The sequence below is a fragment of the Sminthopsis crassicaudata genome, chromosome 2 (genome assembly GCF_048593235.1).
Source record: "Sminthopsis crassicaudata isolate SCR6 chromosome 2, ASM4859323v1, whole genome shotgun sequence".
Taxonomy (NCBI): Eukaryota; Metazoa; Chordata; class Mammalia; order Dasyuromorphia; family Dasyuridae; genus Sminthopsis; species Sminthopsis crassicaudata.
In genome coordinates, this window is record NC_133618.1 from 416517807 (window position 1) to 416536150 (window position 18344).

Here is an 18344-nt window from a genome sequence, read left to right on the forward strand (position 1 = left end):
TTGCATTCAGTTTCATATCGCTGTTGATATGTACAAAGTATAAATTTGCCATATTGTACAAATAATTAAGTAATTATAATCATTTGGTGTCAAAATATTAGTTTCTTTTATGTTAACAAAAAAGAGATTACAGTCTTTTTGCAATTTATAAAATTAAATAAACATATGTTAATGAAACAAGATATGTTTTAATTTTGTAGTACAATACAGGCATTTCCTATGTTACATCCTCTATTCTTTCTCCACTCCTGTTTCTCTCTTCCATGTATTCCTTTATTCCTTTTCCCTTCCTTTCTCTTCTTCTACTTCCATCTTTCTGTTCCCTTCCTCATTTTCTTCCTCCTTACACTCTGTACCTTATTTTCTTTCTCCCTTTTCTATTCCTATCTTACTTCTTTTCTCTGTCACATCAGTCTTCAACTTCTTCTTAACCTTTCTTTCTTCAAATATTCAAAAGAATTCCTCTGAAATTGAGAAGAGGTGGAAGGTTAGCTTCCTTCATTCCACTATAATTCTCTTACTGAATATCACAAAAACTGCCATAAAATCAAATTACTTAAAGTCTTTTGTGCTGTTCAGTAAGAAAAAGAGTTATCCATGTAGAAATTTTAGCATTGTCTTTAAAGCAATTGCCAACTATAAAATCAACTCTTACTCATTGAGTAACTTACAGTTAGTCAATAACTGTAATTAATTACAGTAATTATTGAGTAATTACTCAAATTACTTAGAAATTTGACTAGGGGTTATCATTACTTCAAATTCTTACCTACAAAATACTGTTTTAATAATGAGAGTTCATTAGTATTTCCACCAGAGGGTGCAAAAAGAAATAGAAATGAAATGAAAACAAATGATATTTGTTAAGAAAAGGAATAAAAAACACAAAAGGAAAAAAATAATATAAAATTATTGACTAAAATTATATTTTTGTTATAGCAAATATAATTTAAGTCTTTTATTGAATTATGGTCTCTTAAAAGATTTCTTCTCTTTTGTAAGTTGTCATCCTTGTATAAGTTATGAAGTTAGTCCCTTGGATTCAAATCACAGAACTAGGATTCAAATTTACTCTCTGCTTTTCCCTATCTAAATGATCTTTGTTGGACCAGTTATTAAACTTCCTTGGGTCTCAATTTCCTCATTTATACAAAGAGGAAGTAAAAATAAATAGCTTTCAACCCTCAGTCTTTGATCCTTTGTTGGGGAAAAAACCTACAGGACTATTCTGGCCTGCAAAATAAAGTCTTAAGTAAAAGGTCTGTTTTATTTAACTAAATTAAAGGAAAAACTATACATAATTGCAGCTATTTCTCTTATTCTGTTTCAAAGATGTAGAAACTAAGCTGTTCTTTCAAAGGTATCTTAAGTACTGCAGATATATTGATAGTTTTATTAATATGACTAAGCAAAACAGAATTAACTTGACATTTCTTAGGTTAAAAATTGTTTACATAAATGTTAATATTTCAGGTGCTTTTGAATAGACACAAATGCTTTTCGTCATGCAAATAAGCCTTTTTTCATCAATAAGAAAATCAATCAGTCAATTAAGCAAGTGATTTTTAAATTAATAGATACATAATGATTGCTATCCATAATACATTTTTTCTTAGGGATATTGGTGGAGGGATTACGAAGGATAATTGAATTCAGATGTGCTTTATTTGTCATCATACCACTATCTTAGGTCAGGATTATTTGATTTTTCACATGGTCTCCTAAGAAAACTCTGACTCTAGATACAACAGACTGAATACCTCAGTAATCAAAATAAAATTGCAGTAATTTCATAATTGTATAGATTTTGAGCATGAAAAGTCTTCAGAGGACACCTACTACAAATTCCTTTTTTTAAAAATCAAGAACATAAAGATTGAATAATCTGTTCAACTACAACAGGAGCCCTGTTGCATGACAATAGCAAAGGGAGGACTTGTGCCCAGGTTTTCTAACTCCAATCACTATCTCACTGCTATACTTCTCTTCTTTCTTGGAGCTTACCTTCTACCTCTATGGTAATTTTTTTGATCTGCCCCAAATACATGGAAAATTTTTCTTCCTATGTTTTCTTTAAGTTATGTCCTTTGCCCTGATCACATTTTATTTTTCACAGTTGTTTTTTTGTATCCAACTCTTCAAGTCCCCTTCAGGGTTTTTTGGTAGAGACAATGGCATTGTTTACCATTTCCTCTACAACTTATATTACAGATAGAGAACTGAGGTACACCTGATTAAGTGACTTGGCCAGGAATATATAGCTAAGTATTTTAGGCCAGATTGCAACCCAGGAAGGTGAGTTTTCCTGACGCCAGGATGAATGGAATATATTGTGCCACCTAGCTTCCAAATGCATTTTACCTTGTAATATAACAGTGTTATATCTACCTTACTTGATTAAACTGCTCTTAACAGAAAGCATTATTTGTTTTTGTTTTTGTTTTTGTTTTTTTAATATCCCTAAGCTCTTTGAACACAGCAGGCACTAAATGAAAGAATGAGTTGCTGCTCACTCTCTCTCCCTGTCTCTCTCTCCCTGTCTCTCTGTCTCTCTCTGTCACTCTGTCTAATTGTCTAGCTATATTTTTGTTCATCTTTCTATCTGTCTGTCTTTCTTTCTTTTTCTGTCTCTGTCTAGTTGCCTATCTTTCTGTCTGTCTGTCTGTCTCTCTCTTTTTCTCTTTCTCTCTCACTCACTCTCTTGCTTTTTTTTTTTTATTACTCTGTCTGTCTGACTGTCTTCTGTATCTCTTTCACACACTTTTGCATCATTACTTTGCTGATTTACTTTGCTGCCTGAAAATTAACTCAGGTCTTTACTATTTTGAAAATGCCTTCATTCTATCCAAAAATATGTTACTCTTGTAAACTTACCCATTTTTACTGTCATCATTTCCCAAGTCACAGAGGTGACTTCAACATCAGGTGATGTTTTTGTTTATTACTATTCCTTTTGTTGTCATTGTTATCTTCAACTTATTTTTTCACATGGAGATATAACTTTAAAAATCAATTTGTCCAGGTCTTAAAGTGAATGAATTCTATTATATTCAAGGAAAAGTAGCATGACATATGAAATCATATATAGTAATCTTTTGGTACCCCAGTCTCATTGCAACAAGATCTATTTTTTCTCTTGTTGTTAAGGCATTAGCACCACTACTGCAGAATATTTAGCAGAACAATCCATCAGCTACTGAAAAAGAAACAACTTTCCTTCCTTAAAGAAAATTATAGTGAAGAACAAAGACATTGTTTTGTACTATTATCATGTCTTCTCTGCTCTACCTCTAATACAAAAGCTTAAATAAAATGTATATTAGAGTTACAAAAACAAAGGAGTGAGGTCCAATGTGGAAAATTTATAATTTGTAATAAGAAATCAGAGAAGACTTCTTATAAAAGAGGAAGCAACTGAGTCTGTCTTTAATGATCACACAAGAATTAAGCAAACAGAAACAGAAAACAGAAAATTCTAGGTGCAGTAATCAGTATGAACAAATGCAGAAATGGGGAGAAATAAAGGGATATAGTTACTACATAGATAGCATACCAAATTAACTAGAATATTAAGGTATAGAATAAATTTAGTTGGAGCTAGCAAAATAGAATTTGTGGGAACAGAATATGAAGACCCTTGAAAGACACATAGAGAAATATATCTTTTCTAGGAAATCAAAGGGGTGTAATTAAAGTATTTTTTTAAATAATGAGAAAAAAAGAAATAATGGCAAAAATAATCTTATGTCTAAGATTAAACTAGGAATGATATGCAAAATAGATAGAACTGGTAAAGAGAGCAGAAAAAGAAGAATTGTAAGAAAGCTATTGAAGTTTTCCAGATCAGTTTAGGGATCTGATAGAGGCAGATTAGAGAGGATATGATAACAGATTGTGAGATGGGAAATAGAAGGAATAGTCAAGAATAATCACAAAATTTCTTTCTTGAAGACAAAATTAATATAGTGCTAGAGACAGAACCAGAAAGATTAAAGGATTGGGCAGTAATAAAGATAATGAGCTTGATTCTGGACTTTTTAAATTTTGTAGAAATGATTTTTTTAAAAAAAGAATATTCTCTGGTAGAAAAGTAAGCCAATATGACAAATGTTTCCATTAGATTTTGAGATAGACCATATGATTTGTTTGGCCTAATGGTCAATGCAAAGAACTGATCAGGGTTTCACAGAAAATTGTTATGTGGAAATAAAATACAAAACCTGAACTTTATTATTATTATTATTTACAACAAGCAGAAAAATATACAAACACATTATATAATAATATAGACAGACAGAATTTTGGCCTCATTAATAGAAGAAACTCATACAACTTGATAGGGAGAGAATTGTGTATGATGACAAAGATCTCAGGGAAAATAAAGCCTAAAGTTGGGGTGTGGAAAAAAAAAGTTTTATGCCATAAGAAGGGACTTGGTTTAGAATAAGTAATAAATGCCAGATATGAAAGGGGAACCCATGGCAAATGTATTAATTCCTTTAAATTTAACTATCATCCTATACACGTTACTCCAAAATCTTTTCCTTTAATCCCTATCTGTCATAGAATCGTCAAAATTTCATTTTAAACTGCTTGAAAAATGTCCCATTGTTTCCTCAACAAATCAAGAACTTAGTCTTTTTCACAGTAATTAATAGATAGTTCTGTTCATAGTAGACCTTTTGCTTATAAATACTACGTCAAATTATTTGTTTCAAAAATGGCTATCACAGAGTACTACAACTAATGAAATGGTACATAACAATTAGAAAGTCCCTACAATGAGCAAAATATCTTATCATTTTTTTGTGAGAGAAACATGTTTGGGTAATTTGAGCTATCAATGGGATATCCAGATGGAAGTTGCTGTACAATATTAAGGAAAGAATGAATCAGATTGCCAAAGATGAGAAAATTAAAAAAGGAGAAAAGGCACATGGAGAATAATTTCATTAAGGTTTGGGAAGAAGAAAAGTAGAAAGAAAACTAAGAAAATATATTATATCTGAATTGAGTAAAATGGGTTTATGAATGAATATATGAAGCTTCAGAGAGGTCAAGGAGGATGAATACTGAAAAAGGACAGTTAATATATTTTGATTGAAAACTTTTGAGATAACAGATTTAGTAGAGTGGCAGGTATAGAAGTTTTATTTTATAAAAAATTTAGGAAAATCAAGATAATGAAATGGAGGAAATGGTTATAAGTAATTTGAAAATGTTTAACAAGCAGAAAAAGATTAAGAGAATATGATTAATTCCATTTCATAGAATTTTTCTGTTTATTTTTCTGTATAACCCATTTCATGCTATATTATATATATACATATATATAAATTAATATCTAACAAATAATCTTATAACTTCTTATATATTTGTAGTCTAATACAGCTGCTAATCTTTTTAAAGACAATGATAGAAGAGAAATACACAAAGAGTAATATAGCTTTAATTGTGAATGGGAAAAATTCATCAATAAAATGGAAACAAATATTAGAATGAATTTTTTCTTATTTTACAAGAAAAAAAAATTAAATGAATAATCCACCCAGGAAAAGTACTGAAATAGAATGTATTATGCTTCAGGTGATGTTAAAAGAAAAAAAAAAAAAAAACAGTGTAGCAATCATGTCATGATCTCAAAGTGAAAATTAAAATAGATGTAATTAAAAGATATAAAGAAAACTACATTATGATAAAAATATCATAGACAATGCAGCAATATTTGTATCAAATGTTTATAGATCAAATTATATATCATCCATTTTTTAAAAAGAAAAGTTAAATGAATTACAGGCTGGAAATAGGCAATAATACTATAATAGTGGGGAACTTCTCAGATTTCATAAATCTATACAAACATCAATAAAAACAATAAAGTAAGTGATTAGAATTTTAAATAATTCAGCTATAGTAGATATATGGAGATACCTGAATGAAAATAAAAAAGGAACACACATTTTCCTAGCAGGAAATCATACCTTTACAATGATTAGTCATATATTAGAGTATAAAATGTTTGCAATTATTCCGTGGAGTGGTTTTTTTGTTTGTGTGTTTGTTTGTTTTTTTGTTGTTGTTGTTTTTGTTTTTAGGTAAAATGTTTACAATTAAAAGGGAAAAAAATTATATATATATCCTTTTCAGATTACAGTACAATACAAATTAAATAAAAACATTTATTTGATAAGGAACATAGTATAAAAATAATAAAAAATAAAATAAAAAGTAAAAAATAATAAAAATTAAGCAATTTAATATTAAAGAATGAGTGGTTTAAAGAACAAATCATAAAAATGATTAATTTTATTAAAGAGAAAGACACTAATGAGACAACATATGCAAACCTATGGGCTACAGCAGAAGCAACAGAGGAAAAATATTTGTCTAAACAGTTAAAAAATTGAAGCAAAAACTAATAAATTTGGTATACAAAAAGAGAAAACAGATGAAAAATAAACTAAAATCTCTAACTAAATACCAAATTGAACATCCTAAAATTTAAAGGTGAGATTAATAAAATTTATTTCAGGAAATAATTGAATTAACAAATAAAACAAGATTTTTTTGTGAATAAAATAACAAAAACGTGAACCATTTAGCTAATATGATTTTTAAAAGAGAAAAATTTAATAAAAAGTTAATAATACACTGTCAACAAAGATGAATTCAAAGGAGTTGGTTAAAATTATCCAATCATATGCAAAATAGGTACAATTTTAGTGGCATAGAAGAATATTTACCAAGAGACACATAGATATAGATACATAGACATATACTGCCTATATTACAGAAGGGGAAATGGAATATCTAAGTAAAATTATTTCAGAAAATAAATTGCTGTCCAAGAAAAAGCCTTTAGGACAAGACAGACTTAGAAGTGAATTCTATTAATCATTTAAAGATAAACCAATCCTAATAATAATTATTATTATTAATAATGAGCAAAGAATCTTACCAAACTCCTTTTAAGCAACAAATGTGATTTTGATGTCTAAAGTCAGAGTAGTAAAATCAGAAAATTATACATCAATTTTATTAATGAATATGTAGTCAAAAATCATAAATAAAATTCTAGTTAAATTGAAACAGTATATTACAAAACTTGAACATTGTGACCAAATGGGTTATACCAGATTTGCAGGGATTCCTTAGTATAAGGAAACCTATTAATAAAATTTATTTTTAAAAAGTAACAAAATAATATGATTATATTCATATATGCAGAAAAAAACTTTTGATACAGTACAGAACTCATTTCTGTTGAAAGCACTAGAAAGAATATATATATGATTTATTTCGAAAAGCCTAAAGACTAAACTAAAAAGGTATTTGAAGCAATAATTTGAGAAAAATAATAATTAAAAATAAACTCAAACAAATCATTAGCATTTCTATAAGTCATTTATAAAACTCTGAAAAAAAGTAGTTTGAGATACCTCATTTAAAATAAATCTAGACAGTAAGCCTAGCAAAGTACACCTATAAAAAAGAACCTAGGAGCTATTGCAACAAAACTATAGCCAAAAAAAAAAAAAAAAACTTTTTATATAAATGAAATCAAATTCAAATAATTCAAGAAATATTAATTGTTCATTGGCAGGCAATTTTACCTAAAATAGTCTGTATATCCAAAGCTATCCCACTTAAATTATAAAAACAGTTTTATTGTTAGGAATAATTCTATTATGGAATATTATTGTTCTGTAAGAAATGACTAACAGGATGATTTCAGAAAGTCCTGGAGAGATTTGCATGAACTGATGCTGAGTGAAATGAGCAGGACCAGGAGATCATTATATACTTCAGCAACAATATTTTAAGATGATCAATTGTTCTTTTTTTATTAATTTGATAATTTTAACATTTTTAACAGTATATATGCATAGATTTTTTTTTTACAACATTATCCCTTGTACTCCCTTCTGTTCCAAATTTTTCCCCTCCTTCCCTCCACCCCTCCCCTAGATGGCAGGCATTCCCATACATATTAAGTATCTTATAGTATATGCTTGGTGCAATATATATGTGCAGAATTGAATTTTGCTGTTGTTGTTGTTGCAAAGGAAGGATTGTATTCAGTTGGCAAAATTAATCTGGGAAGAAAAACAAACAAAAAAAATGCTCACTGTTTACACTCATTTCCCAGTGTACCTTTTCTGGGTGTAGATGATTCTGTCCATGATTGCTCAATTGGAATTGGATTAGCTCTTCTCTATGTTGAAGGTAACCACTTTCATCAGAACACATCCTCATACAGTATCATTTTTGAAGTGTACTATGATCTCCTAGTTCTACTCGTTTCACTCAGCATCAGTTGATGTAAGTCTCTCCAAGCCTCTCTTTATTCCTCCTGTTAATCATTTCTTACAGAACAATAGTATTCCATAACATTCATATAGTATAATTTACCGATCCATTCTCTAATTGATGGACATCCATTCATTTTCTGCTTTCTAGCCACTATAAAAAGGGCTGCCACAAACATTTTGGCACATACAGGTCCCTTTCACTTCTTTAGTATTTCATTAGGATATAAGCCCAGTGGTAGCATTGCTGTGTCAAAGGGTATGCACAGTTTCATAATGTATGGGGCATAATTCTAGATTGATCTCCAGAATGGTTGGATTCTTTCACAACTCCCCCAACAATGCTTCAGTGTCCCAGTTTTCCCATAGCCACTCGACATTCATCGTTATTTGTTCCTGTTGTTTTAGCCAATCTGACAGGTGGGTAATGATAACTTAGTGTTGTATTAATTTACATTTCTCTGATCAATAGTGATTTGGAACACTTTCATATGAGTGGAAATAGTTTTAATTTAATCATCTGAAAATTGTCTGTTCATATCCTTTGACCATTTATCAATTGGAGAATGGCTTGATTTCTTATGAATTAAAGTCAATTCTCTGTATATTTTTGGCCTTTATCGGAACCTTTAACTGTAAAAATGTTTTTCCAATTTATTATTTCCCTTCTAATCTTGTTTGCATTAGTTTTGTTTGTGCAAAAACTTTTTAATTTGATGTAATTAAAATTTTCTATTTTGTGATCAATAATAATCTCTAGTTCTCCTTTGGACACAAATTCCTTCCTCCTCCACAAGTCTGAGAGTTAAAATATCCTATATTCCTCTAATTTATTTATAATCTCATTCTTTTTTTTAATTTTATAATTATAAATTTTGACAGTATATATGCATGAGTAATTTTTTTAAACATTATCCCTTGCATTCATTTTTCCAAATTATACCCTCCCTCTCTCTACTCCCTCCACTAGATGACAGGAAATCCCATACATTTTACATGTGTTACATTATAACCTTGATACAATATATGTGTGTAAATACAATTTTCTTGTTGCACATTAAGTATTAGATTCCGAAGGTATAAGTAACCTGGGTAAGATAGACAGTAGTGCTAACAATTTACTTTCAGTTCCCAGTGTTCCTTCTCTGGGTGTAGTTGCTTCTGTCCATCATTGATCAACTGGAAGTGAGTTGGATCTTCTTAATGTTGAAGATCTCCACTTCCATCAGAATACATCTTCATACAACATTGAAGTGTACAGCGATCTTCTGGTTCTATTCATTTCACTCAGCATCAGTTGATGTAAGTCTTCCCAAACCTCTCTGTATTTGTCCTGCTGGTCATTTCTTACAGAGTAGTAATATTCTATAACCTTCATATACCATAATTTACCCAACCGCTCTCCAACTGATGGACATCCATTCATCTTCCAGTATCTAGCCACTACAAAAAGGGCTACCACAAACATTTTGGCACATAAAGGTTCCTTTCCCCTGTTTAGTCTTTGAGATATAAGCCCAGTGGTAGCACTGCTGGGTTAAAGGGTATGCACATTTTGATAACTTTTTGGGCATAGTTCCAAATTGCTCTCCAGAATGGTTGGATTCTTTTACAACTCCACCAACAATGTATTAGTGTCCCAGTTTTCCCACATTCCCTCCAACATTCATCATTATTTGTTCCTGTCATCTTAGCAAATCTGACAAGTTTGTAGGGATATCTCAGACTTGTCTTAATTTGCATTTCTCTGATCAGTAGTGATTTGGAACTCTTTCATATGAGTCGATATAATTTCAATTTCATCATCTGAGAATTGTCTGTTCATATCCTTTGAGCATTTATAAATTGGAGAATGGTTTGATTTCTTATAAATTAGGGTAAGTTCTCTATATATTTTGGAAATGAGACCTTTATCAGAACTTTTAACTGTAAAAATAGTGTCCCAATTTGTTACTTCCAATCTAATCTTGTTTGCATTAGTATTATTTGTACAGAAAATTTTAGTTTGATGTAATCAAAATCTTCTATTTTGTGATCAATAATGATCTCTCCTTCTCCTCTGGTCATCAGTTCCTTCCTCCTCCACAGGTCTGAGAGGTAGACTATTCTCTGTTACTCTAATCTATTTATGATCTCATTCTTTATGCCTAAATCAAGTACCCATTTTGATCTTATCTTGGTATAAGGTGTTAAGTGTGCATCCATATCTAATTTCTGCCATACTAATTTCCAGTTTTCCCAACAGTTTTTTTTTCAAATAATGAATTTTTATCCCTAATGTTGGTATCTTTGGGTCTGTGAAAGACTTGATTGCTATAGATGTACCCTTTTTTGTCCTTTGTTGCTAATCTGTTCCACTGATAGACTGGTCTATTTCTTAGACAATACCAAATGGTTTTGGTGACTGCTGCTATATAATATAGGTTTAGATCAGGTACACCTAGACCACCTTCACCTGACTTTTTTTTTTTCATTATTTCCCATGAAATTCTCGACCTTTTATTCTTCCATATGAATTTTGTTGTTATTTTTTCTAGGTAATTAAAATAGTTTCTTGGGAGTCTGATTGGTATAGCACTAAATAAATAGATTACTTTGGGGAGTATTGTCATCTTTATTATATTCGCTCGGCCTATCCAAGAGCACTGAATGTCTTTCCAATTATTTAAATCTGACTTTATTTTTTGTCGCAAGTGTTTTGTAATTTTTCTCATATAATTCCTGACTATTCTTCGGTAGAGGAATTCCCAAATATTTTATACTCTCAACATTTGTTTGGAATGGAATTTCTCTTTGTATCTCTTGCTGTTGCATTTCCTTGGTGATATATAAAAATACTGAGGATTTATGAGGATTTGCTTTGTATCCTGCAACATTGCTAAAATTCTGAATTATTTCTAACAGCTTTTTAGCAAAGTCTTTGGGGTTCTCTAAGTATACCATCATGTCATCTGGAAAGAGTGATAGTTTGATTTCCTCATTTCCTAATCTAATTCCTTGAATCTCTTTCTTGGCTCTTATTGCCAAGGCTAGCGTTTCTAGTACTATATTGAATAGTAAAAGTGGGCAAACTTGTTTCACTCCTGATCTTACTGGGAAAGGTTCCAGTTTATTTCTATTGCATATTATGCTTACTGATGGTCGTAATTATATGCTCCTGATTATTCTAAGGAATAATCCATTTATTCCTATATTCTCAAGCGTTTTTAGTAGGAATGGATGTTGGATTTTATCAAATGCTTTTTCTGCATCTCTTGAGATGATCATATGTTTTTTATTAATAATATGGTCAATTACTAATAGTTTTCCTAATATTAAACCAGCCCTGCATTCCTGGTATAAATCCTACTTGATCATGGTGTATTATCCTGGAGATGATTTTCTGAAGTCTTTTTGCTAATATCTTACTTAAGATTTTAGCATCAATATTCATTAAGGAAATTGGTCTATAATTTTCTTTCTCAGTTTTCAATCTACCTGGTTTAGATATCAGTACTATGTCTGTGTCATAAAAGGAGTTTGGTAGGACTCTTTAATCCCCTATTTTTTCAAATACTTTATACAACATTGAGGCTAATTGTTCTTTAAATGTTTGGTAGAATTCACATATAAATCCATCTGGTCCTGGGGATTTTTTTTCCTGGGGAGTTGATTAATAGCTTGTTCTATTTTTTTTTCTGAAATGGGACTATTTAAGCAATTTATTTCCTCCTCTGTTAATCTAGGAAGCCTATATTTTTGGAGGAAGTCATCCATTTCACTTAAGTTAACAAATTTATTGGCATAAAGTTGGGTAAAATATTTCCTTATTATTTCTCTAATTTCCTCTTCATTGGTGGAAAGATCCCCCTTTTCATTTGTAAGACTAACAATTTGATTTTACTCTTTCCTTTTTCTGATCAGATTTACCAAATTTTTATCTATTTTATTGGCTTTTTCATAAAACCAACTCTTGGTTATATTTATTAATTCAATAGTTTTTTACTTTCAATATTATTGATTTCTCCTTTTAATTTTTGTGTTTCAAGTTTCATTTTTGGTTGGGGGTTTTTAATTTGGTCGTTTTCTAGCTTTGTAAGTTGCAGGCCCAATTCATTAATCTTCTCTTTCTGTATTTTGTTCAAATAAGCCTCTAAAGATAAGAAATTTCTCCTTATTACTGCTTTAGCTACATAACCACAGATTTTGGTATGATGTCTCATCATTGTCATTATCTTGGTTGAAATTATTAATCCTTTCTATAATTTGCTGTTTCACCCAGTCATTCTTTAAGATGAGATTATTCAGTTTCCAAATACTTTTTGGTCTATTTACCCCTAACTTCTTATTGAATTTAGTTTTTATTGCATTGTGATCTGAGAAGAAGGCATTTATTATTTCATCCTTCCTGCATTTAATTTTGAGATCTTTATGTCTTAATACATCTTCAATTTTTGTATAGGTTCCATGAACTGCTGAGAAGAAAGTATATTCCTTTCTAGAACCATTCAGTTTTCTCCAAAGATCTATCATACTTGGTTTTTCTAATGTTCTATTTACTTTTTAAATTTCTTTCTTATTTGTTTTGCAGTTTGATTTGTCTAAATCTGAGAGATGTCCCACTATTATAGTTTTACTGTCTATTTCTTCTTTCAACTCTCTTAACTTTTCCTTTAGAAAGTTAGATGCTATACCACTTGGTGCATATATGTTTAGTATTGATATGGCTTCATTGTTTATGCTACCTTTTAGCAGGATATAGTTTCCTTCTTTATCTCTTTTAATTAATTAATTAATTAAAAATTAATTAATATTCTCCTTTTGCTTGATCTGAGATAAGGATGGCTACCCTTGCTTTTTTGGCTTTACCTGAAGCATAATAGATTCTGCTCCAACCTTTTACCTTTACTCTATATGTATCTCCCTGCTTTAAGTGTGTTTCCTCTAAACAACATGTTGTAGGTTTCTGACTTTTGATCCAGTCTGCTATCCGCCTCCGTTTCATGGGAGAGTTCATCCCATTCACATTTACAGTTAAAATTACTAATTCTGTATCTCCTGCCATTATATTATCCACAGATTGTTTTTTCCCTAGACCCCCCTGAACCCCTTCCCCAATATTTAATTTATATACCCCACTTGTGACGTGCAGCCCTCCCTTTTTAGTATCCTTCCCCCCTCCTTCCAAATCCCTTCCCTTTTCTTGTATCCTTCCCTTATTCCCCTTTTCCTTTTTCCTTTTCTTCTCCCCCCTTTTAATTTGGTGAAAGAGAACTCTCTGAAAAACAAATATGTCAATTATTTACTCTTTGAGCCTACTCTGATGAGAGTAAGATTCACACAATGTTTCACCCCCTCTCTAAATTCCCTCAGATAAGGTATATTTTTCTATGCCTCTTCCTGAGATGTAGTTTCCCTCTTTTTATAACTCCTTCCCCTTTTTCTAATACTACCCCCTTCCCTTTACTACTCTCCCTTATTTGATATCAGTAAAATCAATTTATCCATGTGGACTTTCTATATATCCACAACAGAGATACAATTCTCAAGAGTTTTTTTTTTACCTTTTTCTGTTTCTCTTCAGTCTTGTGGATGTAGATCAAATTTTTTGTTTAAGTCTGTTTTTTTTTTTTTTTTCTTAGAAACAAATGTTATTCCTCTATTTCACTAAATGACCATCTTCTTCCATGGAAGAAAATGCTAAATTTAGCTGGATAGTTTATTCTTGGGTACAATCCTTGATCTTTTGCCTTTTGGAATGTAAGGTTCCAGGCCCTTCAATCTTTTAATGTGGAGGCAGCCAGATCTTGAGTGACCCTTATTGTGGCACCTTGATATTTTAATTGCTTTTTTCTAGCTCCTTGAAATATTTTTCCTTTGTTTGGTAGTTCTGCAGCTTAGCTACAATATTCCGTGGAGTTCTTTTTTTAGGGTCTTTTTCAGAAGGTGTTTCATGAATTCTTTCAACAACTATTTTCCCTTTTGTTTCTATTATCTCTGAACAGTTCTCTTTGATGATTTCCTGTAAAATTGTATCTAGACTCCTTTTTTGGTCAGAGTTTTTGGGAAATCCAATGATCCGCAGATTATCTCTCCTAGATCTATTTTCCAGGTCTATAGATTTTCCCGGTAAGTATTTGACATTATTCTCCAGCTTTTCATTTTTTTTTTTTTTTGTTTTGTTTTATTTTGTTTTGTTTGACTGATTCTTGGGTTCTCAATGAATCATTTATTTCTATGTGTTCTGTCCTGATTTTTAATGAGTTATTTTCTTTATTCACATTTTTTTAAGTTCTTTTTGTATATGCCCAATTGAGTTTTTAAATGAATTATTTTGCTCTATTGAATTTTTTTCCATTTCCCTAATTTTTATTATAAAGTTATTTTCTTTTTCCAATTTAGAAATCCTACTTTGTTGCTACTTTTTTTTTATCTTTTCCAATTCAGAAATCCTACTTTTTTGAGAATTTTTATCTTTTCCAATTCAGAAATCCTACTTTCCTGTGATTTTTTAACCTTTTCTAATTCACAAATTCTTTTTCCCTGCTTCTCCTGTGAATTCTTCATTTTTTCCAATTCAAAATTCAGAAAGTTGTTATTCTCTATCATAGCTTCTCTTTCCTTCTTCAAACTCTCTTAACTTTTTAATAGCCTCTTCTAGGAGAGTTATGTGATGGGGGGCAGGTAGCGTTCCCCTTTAGGCTGTTATCTGCTGACTCTCTGTTATTAACTTCCTTAAGGCTGGATACCCACTCTTTCTTTGTTTAGAAGGAATCAATGGTTCTCTTCAGGTCTTCCCTTGGGGTAAGAAGTTTATTTATTTATTTCTTTACCAGATTCCTCCCACACTGGATGGATGCAGCGGCCCCTGCGTCTGAGCTAAGAGATAGCTCTGGGAGAGAGTTCCTCTCCCTCTCCCTGGAAGTGCCTCAGAGGTGATTTCTACAACTACACTGTGAGGGTTGCCCAGTGAAGGACCCCGCTGTGTGCCCTAGTGTCTTCCCTGAGGCTTAAGACTGAACAGTAAAGGTGACACAAAGCCCAGCCAATGCGTCCTGTGGGGCGTGGAAATCAGCAGCTGATGTGAAAAACCCCTGAACTCAAACTGGAAGTGTCTATTCATAAACCACTGTCCCTATTTAAAAGCTTCCTCTTCTCTGGGACTTCCACAGCTGAGTTCCACAGCCTCCAGCCAAGCCCAGCATTATGTGGATTAGATGTTGCCTCAGGCTGTGTCCCCATTGTTCAGGCTCTTAACTACCCCAAGGTGAAGCCCGGAGAGCAGAAAGCGGCTGCATATCTGTGCTAAGATCTGTTAGGTCACTTCTGGATTGGGGTGGTTCTAGTATCTAGCTTTATATTTTAAAGTGGCTTGATTTCTCTACTGAACTGCTGTTTTATAAGGAGAGAAGAGCTAACAGCCTGTACCAGATTCCTCTATCTCAATGGCTTCTCTGATCCCAGAGTTCTCCCCAGTGTGATCAGCACAGTGTGCTAGCACCTACCCGTCTGTGCTGGCCTTTTTTCTTCCTCCCCTTGGAACTGACCTTTTATGTTGAAACTCCAGATTATCTTCAGCTGGTACGTTGTGCTTCCAATCCTTGTAGTTTCTATCAGTCCAGAGTTAGTTCTGAGGTTGATTTAACTAATTGGTAATGAGGGAAGAAGGGAGCTTACAAATTCATGTGTATCTTCTCCACCATCTTGGCTCCGCCCCATGATCTCATTCTTTATGCCTAAATCTTGGAATCATTTTGATCTTGTCTTAGTATGTGGTGTTAAATGTGGGTCCATGCCTAGTTTCTACCATACTAATTTCCAGTTTTCCCAGAAGATTTTGTCAAATGATGAATTCTTATCCCAAAAGTTGAGATCTTTAGGTTTGTCAAACACTAGATTGCTACTTTTATTCACTATCTTGACCTGTGAATCTAACCTATTCCGCTGATCAATTTTTTCTATGTCTTAGCCAATACCAAATGGTTTTGGAGACTGTTGCTTTATAGTATAGTTCTAGATCAGGAATAGCTAGACCACCTTCATTTAATTATTTTTTCATTACTTCCCTTGAAATTCTCCACCTTTTGTTACTCCATATGAATTCTGTTGTTATTTTTTCTAGGTCATTAAAATAGTTTCTTGGGAGTCTGATTGGTATAGCACTAAATAAATAGATTAGTTTAGGGAGTATTGTCATCTTAATTATATTTGCTCAGCCTATGCAAGAGCACTCAATGTCTTTCCAATTATTTAAATCTGACTTTATTTTTGTGGCAAGTGTTTTGTAATTTTGCTCATATAATTACTGACTTTCCTTTGGTAGATAATATATTCCCAAATATTTTATACTATCAACAGTTATTTGGAATGGAATTTCTCTTTGTATTTCTTGCTGTTGGATTGTGTTGGTAATGTATAAAATGCTGAGTATTTATGTGGATTTATTTTGCAACCTGCAACTTTGCTAAAGTTCTGAATTATTTCTAATAGCTTTTCAGCAGAGTCTTTGGGGTTCTCTAAGTATACCATCATGACATCTGTAAAGAGTGATAGTTTGATTTCCTCATTACCTACTCTAATTCCTTGAATTTCTTTCTCGGCTCTCATTGCGAAGGTTGGCATTTCTTGTACAATATTGAATAGTAATGGTGATAGTGGGCAATTTTGTTTCACTTCTGATCTTACAGGGAAAGCTTCCAGTTTATCACCATTACATATGATGTTTACTGATGGTTTTAAATATATCTCATTATTTTAAGGAATAGTCCATTTATTCCTATACTCTCAAGTGTTTTTAGTAGGAATGGGTGTTGGCTTTTATCAAATGCTTTTTCTGCATCTATTGAGACGATCATAAGATTTTATTATTTTGATTATTAATATTGTCAATTACACTATTAGTTTTCCTAATATAAAACCAGCCCTGTATTCGTGGTATATATCCTACTTGATCATAGTGTATTATCCTGGGGATGATTTTCTGAAGTCTATTTGCTAATATCTTATTTAAGATTTTAGCATCAATATTCATTAAGGAGATGGGTCTATAGTTTTCTTTCTCAGTTTTCAATCTATCTGGTTTAGATATCAGTACTATGTCTGTGTCATTAAAGGAATTTGGTAGGACTCCTTCAATCCCTATTTTTTCAAATAGTTTATATAGCATTGGAGTTAGTTGTTCTTTAAATGTTTGGTAGAATTCATATATAAATCCATCTGGTCCTGGGGATTTTTTCTTAGGGAGTTGGTTAATAGCTTGTTCTATTTCTTTTTCTGAAATGGGACTATTTAGACTACTTACTTCTTCCTCTGTTAATCTGGGAAAGCTATATTTTTGAAGGTATTCTTCCATTTCATTTAACTTATCGAATTTATTGGCATAAAGTTGAGCAAAGTAGCTTCTAACTATTGTTTTAATTTCCTCTTCATTAGTGGTGAGTTCTCCCTTTTTCATTTTCAAGACTAACAATTTGCTTTTTGTCTTTCCTTTTTTTAATCAGGTTTATTAAGGGTTTGTCTATTTTGTTGGTTTTTTCATAGAATCAACTCTTAGTTTTATTAATTAATTCAATAGTTTTTTTTTTTTTTACTTTCAATTTTATTAATCTCACCTTTTATTTTTAGAATTTCAAGTTTCATGTTTGTCTGGAGGTTTTTAATTTGTTTCTTTTCTAGCCCAATTCATTGACCCTCTCTTTCTCTATTTTATGCAAGTAGGCCTCTAGAGATATAAAATTTCCCCTTATTATTGCTTTGGCTGTATCCCACACATTTTGGTATGACATCTCATTATTGTCATTTTCTTGGATGAAGTTATTAATTATGTCTATGATTTGCTGTTTTACCCAATCATTCTTTAGTATAAGATTATTTAGTTTCCAATTATTTTTTGGTCTATTTTCCCCTGGCTTTTTATTGAATGTAATTTTCATTGCATTGTGGTCTGAAAAGGATGCATTTATTATTTCTGCCTTGTTAATCCTGTTTTCCTTGGAGTTGTTTACCTTTTCCAGCTCACTAATCTTGTTTCTCAATGATTTGATTTCCTTATCCACT